The sequence below is a fragment of the Rhinoderma darwinii genome, chromosome 5, assembly GCF_050947455.1.
Source record: "Rhinoderma darwinii isolate aRhiDar2 chromosome 5, aRhiDar2.hap1, whole genome shotgun sequence".
Taxonomy (NCBI): Eukaryota; Metazoa; Chordata; class Amphibia; order Anura; family Rhinodermatidae; genus Rhinoderma; species Rhinoderma darwinii.
Genome location: NC_134691.1, coordinates 64,745,932 through 64,759,527, shown reverse-complemented (window position 1 = coordinate 64,759,527; position 13,596 = coordinate 64,745,932).

Genomic DNA, 13,596 nt, shown 5'->3' with positions numbered 1-13,596 from the left:
GAAAAACAGTAGAAATGTTTTAATTAAAACCATTTGCAAATCTGTCTTATTTCTAAAAGTGCATGCAGTGCAATACAAAAATATATGGTTAAAAGTGTCCATAGACTTTGTCACGTATGGCTTTTTATGTGTTTGCCAGCTATTAAAAATGTAGCAGAGAGTCATAATATTGCAATATACTGTCCTAAACAGTCTTTTTCAATTTCTTGTATATGCAAAGCTCTTGTCCCAACTACATGCTGATTATGTCCCAACTACATGCTGAGTATGTCCCAACTACATGCTGATTATATCCCAACTACATGCTGATTATATCCCAACTACATGCTGATTATATCCCAACTACATGCTGATTATATCCCAACTACATGCTGATTATATCCCAACTACATGCTGAGTATGTCCCAACTACATGCTGATTATATCCCAACTACATGCTGATTATGTCCCAACTACATGCTGATTTCAAATGTTCCACATTGTTCCCACTCCCTCACTGTATTCTCCATATGCAATTGGCACAAATATTGCTAAATACAACTATAATTTTTCGTGGTGTTGTATATCCCCCACCTGGATAATGGTAAATTCACTTCTCCGTAGTATTAGAATAATAAAGAAAATAGATCCGGAGTACTAAAATATAACTTTTACTGATATAAATAAAATAGGTATGAACAAACATGTAAAAACATGAGGATCCTATCTGTCAATACTGCATACAGATTCTTAATTATTTTCCATCATTTCAGATTATTGTCAGAAATTCTATTGACAGCAAAGAATCAGTCCGCCTTTATAAGGTTTCCTCATTTAAATTGTACTTGATCTTCGGATCACATATGGAGGAAAAGAACAATAGGGCAGTTGCCCTCCTACCCCGTATTTTTCGGTTAGTAGTCCTCCACGTCAATGTGTCCAGCAATAGTGTTGTGTCCTCTCCTGGATGGTAGAAAACGACAGGTATTTCTCCCAAAAAATGTAGCAGAGAGTCATAATATTGCAATATACTGTCCTAAACAATCTTTTTCAATTTCTTGTATATGCAAAGCTCTTGTCCCAACTACATGCTGATTATGTCCCAACTACATGCTGATTATGTCCCAACTACATGCTGATTATGTCCCAACTACATGCTGATTTCAAATGTTCCACATTGTTCCCACCCACTCCCTCACTGTATTCTCCATATGCAATTGGCACAAATATTGCTAAATACAACTATAACTATTCCCCACAATAGGCTACTGTCGGAATTGGGTCCACTCACTAATACTGGTGTAGGGCGTAGTGTTGCCGCAGTATGAAGTTACAGCGTAGTGTGCATTATATTCCACAAATCAGTGCACATCTATTGGGGAATGTGGTGCAGCTACTGAACTATGACCAATCTAAGCCCCATTGTTTGTGACACTTGTAAATGTTGTAAGTGGCAGAAAAAGTGATTGAGCTGCTTGATATGCTGAACTCTTTCCTTCTTGTCAATGCAATTACGGCTGGAAACTGGAGGAAAGAATCATCTAGCACCCTGTGCAGAATTGTCTTTCCCCCACTCTGGGCTACCAATAGGTAAATCTGGCTATGGATGTGAATGACTTTATGGATTTTCAGAAGACATAACATTTATTTAATTTCAGATTACAGTTTGCATCATGACATTCTACAACATCATAACATTTTTAGACTCTTTGGAAAATAACAAGATCAATCTTTTAATACATTAAACCAGCAGACTGGAATAAGCTACTTAATACTGGTCACTATGCATGATCCATGAATAAAGTCACTTCCATTTCAACTACAGTTGGATATATGGTGCTCCTTTTTAGCTACGTACTTTTCTAGATGACATAGGACTAATTCTCTGAGAGAATAAAGATAGATTCAGCTCACGGTGCTCGATGTCTTCACTATGTGTATCGGCCTCCTGATATAATGTAGAGAAGGTGCACAGACAGCTTGGTGGACCACAGGCCTTGGGCAACTCTGAGACTTTGTAAAAAAAAAAAGTCCAGCTCCACATAAATTAAAACATTACATTTGTTTTTTCATTTAAAATAATGTCAGCATGTAACTGGGACAATATTCCTTCTGTGTGGCATTTGTGGGGCTGCTCGTCCTTCCAATTAAGGGGTTGTCAAGGGTGTCAGGTGATATCACTTGGGGAAGTTGCAGCGCTGTATGCTGTATTTCCACTGCAGTAGCTGCTAGAGGGGAAATATTGTATTTCTCTCGTCCTCAGGCAGCACTGATGGTTAAATGGAGTGCTTCTAATTAGGACAGAAGAAAAAACAGAGTTAAACAATTCATCAATTACCCTGCTGCCCTATAAAACCTCCCTGGGATAATGCATACTTGTGTTTTTTTTCTTCTGTCCCTATTAGGGCAAGGCCCCACGTAGCGGAATTGCTCTGGAATTCCGCTGCGGACACTCTGCAGCGTTAATCCGCAGCGGACCCGTTTCTCCATTGCCTTTCACTGCTTTTTAGTAGTGTTCGTTTAGACGATGCGGAAAATTCCGCTGCGGAGCATAGGCTGTGGTGCGGAATTTGGTGTCCGCAGCATACAATGGTTGTTGCGGACGTGTGGCGGACTGGTTGCGGACTCATTGCGGAATTTCTCCATTGACTTCAATGGAGATTCTAAGTTCCACAATGAAGTCCGCTGATGTAATGTAGATGTTATGTGTGCTGCGGAGCGTATTGGTGACTACGTGTGTGCACCCGTAATTAGGGGTGACTACGTGTGTGCACCCATAATTACGGGTGACTATGTGTGTGCACCCGTAATTACGGGAGCGTTGCTAGGCGACGTCAGTAAATAGTCACTGTCCAGGGTGCTGAAAGAGTTAAGTGATCGGCAGTAACTGTTTCTGCACCCTGGACAGTGACTACCGATCACAATATATAGCAACCTGTAAAAAAAATAGAAGTTCATACTTACCGAGAACTCCCTGCTTCTTCCTCCAGTCCGGTTTCCCAGGATGACGTTTCAGTCTAAGTGACGGCTGCAGCCAATCACAGGCTGCAGCGGTCACATGGACTGCCGCGTCATCCAGGGAGGTCGGGCTGGATGCCGAATGAGGGACGCGTCACCAAGACAACGGCCGGTAAGTATGAAATTCGTTTACTTTGACTAGGGAAAGGGCTGTCCCTTCTCTCTATCCTGCACTGATAGAGAGAAGGGAAGTACTTTCACCTCAATACGCAGCGGTTAGTCCGCATCAATTTATTGCCCATTTTGGGCAGATCCGCCACAGAATCTGCAACGCAGATTCTGTGCGGCATTGATGCAAACAGTTGCGGAAGAATTCCGCCACGTGGGGCCATGCCCTTAGGCTCTCCTGCTGCCTGTTCAGGCTCACCCCTTCTGGATTTTCTCTGGCTGGTCGCTCCCCTGGATACTGAGCAAAGGTTTTGATGCTTTTACAGGGTTGTAGCGTTACTCTACTGTCTATCGGTGGCCTTGTGGTGTCTCTGGCTCCCTGGAATAAGCGAAGTGTCGGTGTCCTCCACCTCATGGAGTTTGGAGTCCTCCCACTGTTCGTGTACCGGTCGCAGGTACACTCAGGGTGCAGGATTCATCTGCGCAAGTACTGAAAGCCATTAAGGTTAGTCTGTGAGACACAGTCGTTTAATGCGCATACGAAAGGTGCCAGCCGCACGTCATACCCGGAAGTGAAGTGAATTCCCTCACTCACATTTTGGCGCCAAAAAGAGCATTTAAAACGCTGGGCTTCAGTGTTCTTAGTCCACACTTTTCGGACAGCTGATCCAGTAGCATTTCAAGGTGTGTTTCTGCTGCTGGCACAGGTGGTTTTCTTTCCCCCAAAGCATTTGTCTATTTGTAGGGGTTGCCTGGAAACCATATTAACTATATTGTGTTTTTCAGATGTCCAGCCAAGGAAAAGAAAATCCAGACATAGGGATTGTGTTCAATGTCAACAGCCACTACCTGACAATTGTCCAGATAATATTTGTGCCAGGTGTACCACTCCTGCCTCTGATAGTGACAAAGCAAATGGTTGAATCATGTTTTTTTTAGTGGTTGAAACAGAAGCTATCTAAAGCTGTTGAAGTTAAATAAAAAAAGAAAATGTCTAAAAAAAAACAGCGCGGACACTCAAAACGCCATAGGCAACCTTCATCTTCTTTATCTTCCACTTCAGATATGTAGAAGAAGGCCTTTCTGATGCAGATAAACCTGAGTTCCTAAAGATTTTTATCTTTTTCATAGAGATAAAGCCCATAAGCTTATCACTGCGGTTAACCCCTTCCCGCTCCTGGACGTACTATTAGGTCATGGCAGCTGTATCGTTCGCGCTCCATGACCTAATAGTACGTCTCGGGAGTAACGGCCGTTTCGGCCGTCCTCCCGACACATACAGGAGCTGTGACAGCTGCTGTCTTGTTCAGCAGCTGTCACAGCTCCTACAGCGGGGACCGATCGCTGTGTCCCCGCTGATTAACCCCTTAAAAGCCGCGTTCTATAGAGATCGCGGCTTTTTAGGGGTTAAGCTGCCATCGCCGGCCTGCTACGCGATAGCGGCCGGCGATGGTGACTATGGCAACCGGACACCAAACAATGGCGTCCGGCTATGCCATAGACGGAAGCCTAGTGGGTCCTGACAACGTCAGGACCCACTATGCTTGCTGTCAGTGAGTAGCTGACAGTTCTAATACACTGCACTACGCATGTAGTGCAGTGTATTAGATTAGTGATCAGGGCCTCCTGCCCTCATGTCCCCTAGTGGGACAAAGTAATACAGTAAAAAAAAAGTTAAAAAAAGATGTGTAAAAATAAGAAAATAAAAGTTTTAAAAGTGATAAAAGTAAAAATCCCCCTTTTTACCTTATGAGTCATTTATTATTAATAAAAATATATAAACAAACAAATAAACTATACATAATTGGTATCGCCGCGTCCGTAACGGCCTGAACTACAAAATTATTTCATTATTTATCCCGCACGGTGAACGCCGTAAAAGAAAATAATAATAAACCGAACCACAATCACAATTGTTTGGTCACTTCACCTACCAAAAAATGGAATAAAAAGAGATCAAAAAGTCGCATGTACCGAAAAATGGTCCTGATCGAAACTACAGTTTGTTACGCAAAAAAATAAGTCCTCACACGGCTTTATTGATTGAAAAATAAAAACGTTATGGCTCTTAGAATAAGGTAACACAAAAAGTGAATGATTGTTTACAAAACGTATTTTTTTGTGCAAACGCCCTAAGACATAAAAAAAAAACTATAAACATATGGTATCGCCGTAATCGTATCGCCCCGCAGAATAAAGTGAATATGTCATTTATAGCGCATGGTGCACGCAGTAAAAAAAAAAGAATAAAAAAACAATAGTAGAATTGCTGTTTATTAGTCACCACGCCACCTAAAAATAGAATAAATACTGATCAAAAAGCTGCATGCACCCCAAGAAAACTACAATGGATTCCTCAAGGGGTCTAGTTTCCAAATTGGGGTCACTTTTGGGGGGTTCCCAATGTTTTGGCACTACAAGACCTCTTCAAACCGGACATGGAGCCTAATAAAAAAGAGGCCTCAAAATCCACTAGGTCCTCCTTTGCTTCGGAGGCCGGTGCTTCAGTCCATTACCGCACTAGGGCCACATGTGGGATATTTCTCAAAACAGCAGAATCTGGGCAATAAGTATTAAGTTGCGTTTCTCTGATAAATCCTTTTGTGTTATAAAAAAAAAATGGTATAAAGAGGATTTTCTGACAAAAAAAAAATGTAAATTTCACCTCTACTTTGCTCTAAATTTCTGTGAAACACCTAAAGGGTTCATAAACTTTCTAAATGCTGTTGTGAATACTTTGAGGGGTCTAGTTTCTAAAATGGGGTATTTGATAGGGGTTTCTAATATATGGGCCCCTCAAAGCAACTTCAGAACTGAACTGTAACCTAAAAAAATAAATAAATGAGGCAATACTTCGCTTCTTACATTATACTGATAATGAGCCGTGCCCACCCCGAGATGACCCCAGTTTTGACCGTTTGTATAAACGGAGACCCCTATTAGACCGTTCCAGTGCCCGGTTTGCCCAAGCATACACCCCCGAGAAGTGTATTTCTATTGATGAGTACATTTTCAAGGGAGGGTTCAATTCCGCGAGTACCTGCCGGGTAAGATGGCAAGGTATGGCGTGAAGATGTATAAGCTGCGAGAGTGCATCAGGGTATACCTACAGGTTTAGGCTATATGAAGGAAAGGCCACCCCCAAACCAGACTGCATCCTGGACTACAATAGGTACACGGGAGGGATGGACTTGTAAGCTCAAATCCTGAAGCCCTACAGCGTCATGCGGTGTGGTATAAGAAGCTGGCCGGGCACATCATACAGATGGCTTTGTACAATGCGTACGTGCTACGTCGATGTGCAGGCCAGACGGGAACTTTCCTGGAATTTCAAGAGGTGATTATCAAGAACCTAATCTTTAGTGACAAAGAAGGGGGGGCACCCAGTACTTCTGGAAGCGGGGCCACACGCATCGTACCAAGGCGGCAACACTTTCGAGGAGAAGTTCCCCAAACTGGCAAGAAGGGAAAAAGTCAAAAGAGGTGCAAAGTCTGCTATAAGAGGGCGATAAGGGATGACACAATATATCAATGTGACACGTGTCCCGAATAACCAGAGCTCTGTATGAAAGTCAGTTTTAAAATTTATCATACATCCCTTGGTTTATAATTTACCCCAATTTTACTTACCCTGATGCACTCCGCACAGCATATCCACACTCGTCTTTCCCCTCTGAGCCCTGCTGTGTGTCCAGGCAGCTGATAACAGCCACATGTAGGGTATTGCCATACCCGGGAGAACCCACATTACAGTTTATGGGGTGTAGGTCTCTGGTCAAAATGCTCACTACACCTCTAGATGAATGCCTTAAGGGTGTAGTTATTAAAACGGGGTCACTTCTTGCGGGTTTCAACTGTACTGGTACCTCAGGGGCTTCTGCATACATGACTTCGCACTAGAAAATCCCCAGTAGGCCAAATGGTGGTCCTTTCCTTCTGAGCCCTCCCATGGGCCCAAACGGCAGTTTACCACAACAAATGGGGTATTGCGGCACTCAGAATAAATTGCGCAACAGAATGGGGTATTTTGTTTCTTGTGAAAATAAGAAATTCAGCCAAAACTACATATTATTTGAAAAAAATAATTTTGTTTTCATTCCCAGCCCAATTCAAATAAGTTCTGTGAAAAAACTATGGGGTCAAAATGGTCACAACACCCATAAATGAATTCCTTGAGGGGTGTAGTTTCCAAAATGGGGTCATTTGTGGTTGGTTTCTATTGCTTTGATACCTCTGGGGCTCTGCAAATGCGACATGGCACCCGAAAACCAATCCAGCAAAATCTGGACTCCAAAGAACACACAGCGCTCCTTTCCTTCTGAGCCCTCCCATGGGCCCAAACGGCAGTTTATCACCACAAATGGGGTATTGCCGCACTCAAGACAAATTGGGCAACAAAATGGAGTATTTTATTTCTTGTGAAAATAAGAATTTTTGAGCGAAAATGACATATTATTGGAAAAAATATATATTTTTTTAATTCCCAGCCCAATTCAAATAAGTTCTGTGAAGAAACTATGGGGTCTAAATGGTCACATTACCCATAAATGAATTCCTTGAGGGGTGTAGTTTCCAAAATGGGTCACTTCTGGTGGGTTTCCATTGATTTGATACCTCTGGGGCTCTGCAAATGCGACATGGCACCCGAAAACCAAACCAGCAAAATCTGCACTCCAAAGAACACACAGCGCTCCTTCCCTTCTGAGGCCTCCAATGGGCCCAAACGGCAGTTTATTGCCACAAATGGGGTATTGCTGCACTCAGGAGAAATTGGGCAACAAAATTTAGTATTTTGTTCCCTGTGAAAATAAGAAATTTTGATAAAAAATTACATCTTATTGGAAAAAAAATTCATTTTTTTAATGTCACAGCCCAATTGAAATAGGTGCTGTGAAAAAACTGTGTGGTCAAAATGCTAACAACAACCATAAATGAATTCCTTGAGGGGTGTAGTTTACAAAATGGGGTCACTTTTGGTGGGTTTCCATTGCTTTGATACCTCTGAGGCTCTGCAAATGTGACATGGCACCCGAAAACCAATACAGCAAAATCTGGACTCCAACAAACATATAGCGCTCCTTTCCTTCTGAGCCCTCCCATGGGCCCAAACGGCAGTTTATCACCACAAATGGGGTATTTCCACACTAAGGACAAATTGGGCAACAAAATGGGGTATTTTGTTCCCTGTGAAAAGAAGAAATTTTGATTACAAATGACATTTTATTGGAAAAAATTACATTTTTTTCATTTCACAGCCCAATTCAAATACGTGCTGTGAAAAAACTGTGCGGTCAAAATGGTAACAACAACCATAAATGAATTCCTTGAGGGGTGTAGTTTCCAAAATGGGGTCACTATTGGGGGATTCCTACTGTTTTGGCACCTCAACACCTCTTCAAACCTGGCATGCTGCCTAAAATATATTCTAATAAAAAAAGAGGACTCAAAATGAACTAGGTGCTTCTTTGCTTCTGGGGCTTGTGTTTTAGTCCACGAGCGCAGTAGGGCCACATGTGGGACATTTCTAAAAATTGCAGAATCTGGACAATACATATTTTGTAGTGTTTCTCTGGTAAAACCTTCTGTGTTACAGAAAAAAAAATGAATAAAATTGAAATTCAGCAAGAAAAATGACATTTGCAAATTTCACCTCCACTTTGCTTTAATTCCTGTGAAATGCCTGAAGGGTTAAAAAACTTTCTAAATGCTGTTTTGAATACTTTGAGGAGTCTAGTTTTTAAAATGGGGTGTTTATCAGGGTTTCTAATACATAGGCCCCACAAAGCCACTTCAGAACTCAAGAGGTACCTTAAAAAAAAGGCTTTTGAAATTTTCTTAAAAATATGAGAAATTGCTGTTTATGTTCTAAGCCTTGTAACGTCTAAGAAAAATAAAAGAATGTTCAAAAACGATGCCAATCTAAAGTAGACATATGGGAAATGTGAACTAGTAACTATTTTGGGTGGTATAACCGTCTGTTTTACAAGCAGATGCATTTCAATTCTGAAAAATGCAATTTTTTCAAAATGTTCTCAAAATTTTGCAATTTTTCACCAATAAACACTGAATATATCGACCAAATTTAACCACGAACATGAAGCCCAATGTGTCACGAGAAAATAATCTCGAATCGCTTGGGTAGGTTTAAGCATTCCGACGTTATTACCACATAAAGTGAAATATGTCAGATTTGAAAAATGGGCTCTGAGCCTTAAGGCCAAAACTAGGCTGCGTCCTTAAGGGGTTAAAGGCATCATGGAGACAGATGAGTCTCAAGACGATACCGTTAACAAGGAAGTATAATTTTATTTTCCTAGGAAAAAAGCCAAGATGTTATCCAGTCATCCAGATCTATAAGCTTGGATTGAACATGTTTGGGCTAAACCTGACAATAAACCTGATGTTTGATCCGACTTCCGTTCAGTGTATAAGATAGATCCCCCCCTAAAGTGGATCCTTCTGTTTCCAAGTTGTTAAAAAAAGTTGATATTTCCTGCAGATGAGTCCTCTGTGTTGAAATACCAATTGGACAAAAAGGCATATTGAATGCTACGCAAAAGCTAACAGGTTTCAGCTTTCTTCCTTAGCCATGGTTCCTGTTGCCCGTGCAGTCAGGTTATGGCTTAGCCAAATTGGTCAAGACCTTCTTGATGGTGTTTCTAGAGAAGAAGAAAATTATCTACTCTTAAGCTTGCTGGGAATTTCCTCTGTAATATTTTTCTTTGGATACATTGAAGTTGTCTATGAATAACATGGTGATCTCAAATGCTGCTCAGCGCATCTTATGAATAAAACTGGTCTAGAGACTTAGCTCCTAAGCATCATTTCTGTGCCTTACCATTACATCCTTCTAGTCTGTTTGGCAAATATTTAAAGGAGGTGTTAAAAATTTTAAATGAAGATAAAAGGGAATTATTTTACACACATTCCACTCATACCAAAAAGAAGGACCTTCTCAGCCCATATGGGTAGACCTGGAAGATCCTTTTGTGGTACATACAATAGACAGCGCACAGAACCAAGACCATTCAAGGATAATTCTCGAAAGAAAATTGACAAGCCTAGTTTTGAAAGCCAGTCAAAATCTGCCACCAGTAGGGGCAAGGCTGGCAGATTTTTCTCATCTGTGGCCCAACATCACCACCGAAGCATCGGTCTTGTCTACTATAAAAAAAAAACAACAATATTTTTTTTTAAATTCTCTAAACTTGCATAAGTTGTGCAGAAACACGCTGTAGAAAAAGTGCTGGCGACAGAAAAATGGAAACGCGTTTATTCAGTAATCTTTACGGTCCCAAAAACAAACAACAAGTGGAGGCTTATAATAGACCTAAGAACTAAACAAATTCCTAAAAAAGGATCTTCAAAATGTCCCAGTGCCTTGTAGGCTGCAGGCCTAACATGGCCTGTAGCCTAGTAAATGGCAGAGTAAGGAGCTAGCTCTGCAATAGTGTTCAACTGTATCTGCATCCTGAAGACACAGATACAATTAAATGTAGCAGTAGCCCAGGGCCCCAGATGCCGATGCTAGTGACGCCACCAGGAATTAGGGGGCCCATGCCGCCCCACCCAGCAAATATGTGTTGGGCCAGGTGGCACGGGCCCCCTCATGCAGCGGGCCCTGTATCAGCCGCTATGGCTGCTACAACAGTAGTTATGCCACTGGGTTCCTTGTAAACTGGAAAAAGTCCAGCCTGACAACCGGCATTTAGTGCCTGGGATTCATCCTAGATTTAGTGGAGATGATGATCTACTTACCTTAGGAGAGTATTCAAAAGATCAGACGGTTGTTGTCCTTTCTCATCAGTACACACACTACTGCAGTCAAGACTGCAATAAGACACATGGGTCTCATGACCTCAGCCATCGAGGCGGTTCATTGGGCAAAAGCTTACCTCAGACAGTTTCAACAGAATAATCTGTCACCCTGGAACAAGTCCCTAATGGGTCTGGACAAAACTTGTTCTGAATCCTCAAACTCGAGTCAATCTCAAATGATGGCTCTCAACAAGCAATCAGACCAAAATAAACTCCTTGAAGTTTGTCCATGCTGTCATTCTGACAACAGACACCTCATCCTCCGGTTGGGGAGCCCACCTAGACCACCACTGGGTCAAAGGAGTCTGGAGTTACCAGGACAAACAAATCTTTTCCTCTAAAATGAAGGAAATAAGTGCGATCCTGTTGGCCTTGAAGCACTTTCAATTCCTGTTAACCGGGAAATTTGTAAAAATTCAATCAGACAACCGGGCTTGTGTTTGTTTTCTCAACAAATAAGGGGTCATCAGGAGCAAGAGTCTGATAGTAGAATGCCAAAAAATTATGACCTGGGCAGAGAAATACTCTGTGAATGGTCCGTCTCTCCAGTGGCACAACCTGTTTGTATTAATTTCTTCCCCTGTACCACTAATCCAGAGGATACTGGATAAGATAAAAAAGGAGAAACCAGATGCTATTCTAGTCCTTCCCTTTTGACCCGCAGGGTTTGGTTTCCACTGGTAATGATTCTGACCAAAGGAGAATACTGGACTCTTCCAATAGTTTCCGATGTTCTCTTCCAACAAGAGTTTCTGCATCCGTCTCCTCACAGTCTACAGCTTACGGCTTGGAGATTATGAAAGGATCACTATTATTCTTTACTTCAGAATAATAGTAACCTTATTGTCAGGTAAAAGACTGGCAAGAATCAAATATTATGGCCATGTTTCGAATGTTTTCTCCTCCTGGTGTCTGAGAAAATCTTTATAAGATCCTGAAGTATTGGATGTAATATCCTTTCTTCAGGATGGCTTTGATAAAGGTCTAAAACCAGACAACAAGTTTTCTTCTCAACATATAGTTTAGAAGATTTTTTGAGCCATAAAAAATCTTAGACCTCCCATTAGACCCCCCCTTTTCACAATGGGACCTTGCCTTGGTGTTCCATTTTCATACATGTGCTCTATTTCAACCGTTAGAAGAAACTTCTATTAAATTCATCTCTCAGAAGGTTATCTTCTTGGTAGCAATATCTATTGCTAGTAGAAATAAAGAGCTACAACCTTTTTTCCTGTAAGGAACCCTATCTTCAAGTAAAACCAGATTATTCCATTTTAAAGACTGTTCCTTCCTTCAAACCAAAAGTTGCTTCTGTGTCCAACCTGAATCATGAAAATTTTCTGCCTGACTTATATCCTTCTCCTGAAAATGAACAACAAATAGTTTTTCACCTTGTGGTTTTTAAGAGAACTCTCTTGACTTATATTGAAGAGATCAAATCCATCAGACAAACCAAAATTCTGTTCCTTCAGCAGCAAGGACCTAGAACGGGCCAGCAAAGCTTCATAGTCTAGGTGGATCAAAAGTGTCATTACTGCAGGCTATAAGACGCTGGACCAACGTTCCCCTCTTTACAACAATGCCCATTCTACCAGGTCCACAGCCACTTCTTGGGCAAAATATGCTCAGTTATCTTTAGAGCAAATATGCCAAGCTGCTTCCTGGGCTCCTTCAAATACCTTTGCAAACCACTATACGCTGGATATCTCTTCAACTGGCTTAGCCTTTGGCATAACAGTGCTGTCTGCTGCGGCTAGTTCTAACGCAACCCTTTAAAATTTTCCTACTTAAGTCCCATCAGTGCTGCCCGAGGATGAGAGGAAGAACTACATTTTGCTTACCTGAAAATGTATTTTCCTTGAAGTCCAAAGAAGCTCTATATATTCCCCCCTAAAATTTGTTTTGATACATAAAAACACAAGTATGCCTTATCTCAGGGGAGGTTATATAGGGCAGCAGGATAATTGATTAATTGTTTAAAGCTGGTTTTTCTTCTGTCCTATTTAGGAGCACTCCATTTAACCATCAATGCTGCCTTCGTACTTCGAGAAAAACAAACTTTTAAGTAAGCAAAATTACATTTTAACATGCCACCCATTTAAATGAATAGGTGACCAAGTTATACATGGCTAAGCTGATCCTGCCAGACTAGTCAGTGAATCTAGTTATCAAAGCCCATTCTGTCTCCCACATTTCCCCGGTTACTGGCTTAGTGTCATGACCTTGTCCCCCACCCCCTTGGCTGCTCTACTGAACAGGTTGTACTGGTCTGTTTGATCTGAATGTATGTAATATCTCACCAGTGTGCGTGTATGTGTGCAGTTTGTATGTATTCACAGATTATGTGAATACATATCTATTTCATTCTAATTATTACGCTATTAGATGCTCTAGGAACAAAAAGAAAAATGTTTGCTTTACAGTACTTTAAAAAATCACCATTGTTACATTGGGAAATCCCTCTCCAAAACCCAACCTCCCTGGCAATCAACTAATCACAGTGGGTATGGCTGAAATCCTCAGTATTGAGTTGTCATGACGCATTTGTACATTTGTGGACAAAATTGTTGGTACCCTTCCGTTAAAGACAGGAAAACCCATAATGGTCATTTGAAACTGACAACAGTAATAATAGATTTTAATTTACTGAAAATCAACTGGAATGTATCTCAG